This window comes from Enoplosus armatus, chromosome 3, assembly GCF_043641665.1.
Source record: "Enoplosus armatus isolate fEnoArm2 chromosome 3, fEnoArm2.hap1, whole genome shotgun sequence".
Classification (NCBI taxonomy): Eukaryota; Metazoa; Chordata; class Actinopteri; order Centrarchiformes; family Enoplosidae; genus Enoplosus; species Enoplosus armatus.
In genome coordinates, this window is record NC_092182.1 from 3,467,690 (window position 1) to 3,471,761 (window position 4,072).

The 4,072-nt window shown below is 42.8% G+C and overlaps 1 long non-coding RNA gene across 1 annotated transcript; it reads left to right on the forward strand.

Moving 5' to 3' along the window:
• Positions 1-425: 425 nt before the first annotated feature.
• Positions 426-4,072, forward strand: LOC139283311 (uncharacterized). The gene is made up of 3 exons (XR_011597313.1): positions 426-511; positions 2,790-2,891; positions 3,005-4,072. It is a non-coding gene; the product is annotated as an uncharacterized lncRNA (long non-coding RNA).

Below are 4,072 nucleotides of genomic sequence, written 5' to 3' on the forward strand. Positions count from 1 at the left end.
TAATGCGGTTATTTTTTTTTGAGGTCATTTAGACGGAGTGTTAAAATATTAACATATTATGTACAGACAAGAACTTCAGTGTAGAAAGGGTTGCATTTTTGACATTTGTGTGTTCTGGTTTTTGACAGGGGACGGGGAGTCTGGTGTAAACAGATTGCAAGGGTTTAAATGACATTTACATGCCATTCTGAAATATAGACAGAAAAAAAACTGTTTTATGAGGCAGGGCAACATTAGATTAGTAAACTAAGAAACACACAATAACATGTTTTATTTTTTTCCCTGTAGCCTGTGAAGTAAAATGTACAGATAATAAAGTCTTTATTAAGTCGTGACGTTGCACACTCCGGTACGGTAGGAGGCGCCTTTCACGCGGGTTTGTAGCCTGCCATTGAACAGAAGAAGTGGAGCAGTTCCGGATCCGGTATAACTACAGGGGAAGCGGTGCTCGGCTTCAGGTAGCTGTGCGTGATGTTGTGTCAAAGATGTTGGAAGTTCTATGGGGATGCAGGTGAGACGTTCAAGTGATTGTAGATTTCCTGCAGTTAATGGTCGATCGAGTGGAGAAGGCTGTTTAGTTAGTGTAGCTAACATTCAGTGCAAGTTACCTGCTAAAGTATTGATAGCATTAGACCCAGAATGCATAGCTGATAACTTTTTTTAGTAAGCGTCATAAGCGTTTTTGTTTAGTCGGAGCAGGATGACAAGCGGCAGCTGTCTTTTAACACTGACGACCAAGTCAGCTTAGTTAACTAAAGTAAACGTATTTACACACAACGCTGCGTCCTGGTAATTAGCCATATTCGATGCCAGCTAAGTGACGCTATGTTGTGTCTGCTGTAAAGCCCGCTTATGGCGTGTGTGCTCGCTGCTCAACTGAAGATTAAATTCCGATGGTCATTTATTTCTGTACAAACTGAAAGAATATAGATAGTGATAGGGGTGCAGTTACAGTTTGTGAGGTTAACTTATGCTACGTAACTGTTAACTGACAACGTTACGAAGCTAACGCCGGTGTTTCGGTTTAAGGAGTGACCCTGTTAACTGGCGACTTCCAGCCGAATGCGCGTGTTGTTGTCGTAGTTAGCTGTTGAAAGCAACTTGCTCTCTTCCTGTTTTCAACAAAGTCCGTAACAACAAGCAACGTTCAAAATGCGACTGAGTGTCAGTGTGAGACACGTTTCCCCCAAACAAGACTCTGTGTTATGTATTATAAAACTTTAAAAAAAAATCTCTTGATGTTTTCTACAGCTGCCGTAACTACGACAACAACTGACACATTCGGCTGAAAGTCGACAGGGTCGCTCGTTAAACCGAAACACCGGTTAATGGCGAGTTTCTTTTTTTATGTTGGCTAACAATACAGTAACATCGTTGTTCTTTATCATATTTATGGAATACTTAACGGGGCTTTATATAGCAAGCCACTGTAATGTTGGTCACCTACCCTGTCCGCTTGTTGGAATGTTGTAGACTTGAATGTATTAGTTTTAGTTAGGTGTGCCTCACAAACTGTCAACTGAGTGTTTATGCTTCTGCATATTGTTGTCATGAAGCCCCATCAGCTGTGCTATGTACATTTTGTAAACATTTCTCTAATCATAGACAATAAGGGGCAGTCATTTTCTCCTGGGGCCAAGGTACTGAAACATTACAGACACGCCATATGACACACTTTATGTAGCCAATTTAGCATGCTAACTAGTAACTGCTAACTGTTGCTGCCGTTAGCTCAGGTCGCTCTGAGCACCAGGTGAGTGTTGGTGTGTTTGGTGTCCAGGAGTCGTGGACCGCCGGGAGGAGGAGGTTTTCAGTCCCGGGCTCCGAGAGTCAGATGATTAGAGTCAGCTAGCTAAAGCTAAGAGGATCTCCAGATGCACAGCTAACTAGCGAACGGCAGCTACAGTTAGCAGTAGTTAACGATTACTTTAGCAACAATAAAGCCACCTGCCCACCGAGAAACGACCCACTACCTTACCTACTTTCCTTCACAACTGAAAAGGCACTTTCTGCGAGACACACGGAACAACCCAGATTAATTAGCTGGCTCTGCAAATCGGACGTCACTTTCTCAGGCATTTCCCAAAGGCTGTCCACACGAGAAAGAAAGTCAGCGGTGGAAGGACCTAACAAACGCCATCACTGTGTACTTATGTAAGGACGTGGTCCCTTCCGTCAAACAGTTGAGAGAAAGGGCTTTACTATGTGAAATATGTCCTCTTAATAGAGTTACGACTACAGTAATAGATAGATAGATAGATGACTATTAATCCCCAAAGGGAAATTAAATTGTCAAAGCAGCCAAAAACACAGAATACACAAGAAATAGAAGAACAAATACACAAAGAAAATTATACAGAAACGTACCTTTAACAAGCAAACTGCTGAATTTTGTGATTTTGAATGCAGTTGAAAAGCCTATACCTGTATAGGCACATTAAGGTTAAAGTGTCTAAAATAAATAAATAGGTGCACAAGTCGTAGGGAGGGGGGAGGGGTGGCAGATAATACAGACACAAGCATACATACACAGAATAGTATGATTATATAATAGCTGTCATGCAGTTGCCATATCCGTCCATGCTTCAGTTTATACAGTGATATACATTTAAGGCCATACAGCCCAGTCCTGCCATGAGGCTTTGTTTTTTCTTGGGGGGCCAAATTTAATTTGCATGATCAAATTTTGAAGCTGATGTTGCTCTAAGAGCACTTTTACTACTGGGGAAGTCGATGGGCATGTACTTGGTTTGTGACCTCGTTTTTTTCCTCTCCTCCTCACATCACAGAAACAGGACCACGTGGACTGAAGAGCAGAGGACTCCGTGGCAGTGCAGCTACGTGACTCTCTTGCCGAGCATTTAATGCTTCTCTTCAGCTTGACCCAGCAAGTAAGTAGTCCATAGGGGGTTAATGCTAGTTTACTGTTACATATGAAGCTTTTGATTTCAATCTTTTGGTGATTAAGTGCTTCGTGTTTTTGTTTCATGAATATTGTTTACAGGAAATGCTTCTTTGAGAGAGTCCTCAGCACCTGAAAGGGTTCAACTCGACACAGCCGCTGACTCTCTGCTGCCCCCCCCATCACCTGGCAAATGCACACGGGGCCAATCACTCTTGAGGCAGGGGCAGGTTCTTCTCCAGAACTTTAACTTGGCTTCAACCATCCATCACCATTAACACTTCCAACTGAGAACTGTTATCGCACTACAGACTGCCCTCTACTTTCTATCAATAGTTTCCTCTGAAAAAAAAGAACAAAACTGCACTTTCAGTGCCTGAGACTACGAGGTCACCAATCGTACACTGTATGTTCAAAGAAAAGATGACAGATGATCCTCAAGTGGATTTGAGCTACTCATCGGAGGCGTGTTCAGGAGACTCTGCTTGCAGCCAGTGTTCGCCTGTTGTAAACATGGCATCAGAACTAAGTGAAAGTGTCAGAGGTCAAATTGTTCTTCTGAGCAAAGAGGGGCTTTCTCAGCGTCAAATCATGGCCAGACTAAAGGTTTCTAAGGGGGCCGTGCACGGAACTCTAAAGCGCTTTGCAGAGACGGGGTCAGTTGTATCCAAAGCACGATCAGGCAGACCAAAAGTGACCACGCAAGCAGAGGATCAATACATCAAGCTTAGTTCCCTGAGAGAAAGAAAAGCAACTTCATCACAGATACAGGATGCGCTAAACAAAGAACGCAAGACTCCAATCAGCAGAAGTACTGTCAAACGCAGGCTGTCTTGTAGTGGTGTCAGAGGACGAGTAGCAGTAGACTCAGAAAGCCGAGCGTTCTGTGGCATCACAGGAAGCCCTTTGGAACATTCTGAAATCATGCTGGGATAACATGGGTCATGCAGGTTTAGCAAATTGTTAAGCTGATATTATAATTTTGTAATGAGAAGGTAGTATTCCATTCGAAAACAAATGCAAAATAGAAGTATCTTGACTAGTGGTCTCAGACTTTTGGACCCCCACTGTATGTTTCAGGGAAAATACCACTGTTGCTAGTCTTTATGGCTAGCACGAATTGCAGCAGTTTCATAGTACAGTCAGCCAATTAAAAACACTTATTTGTTA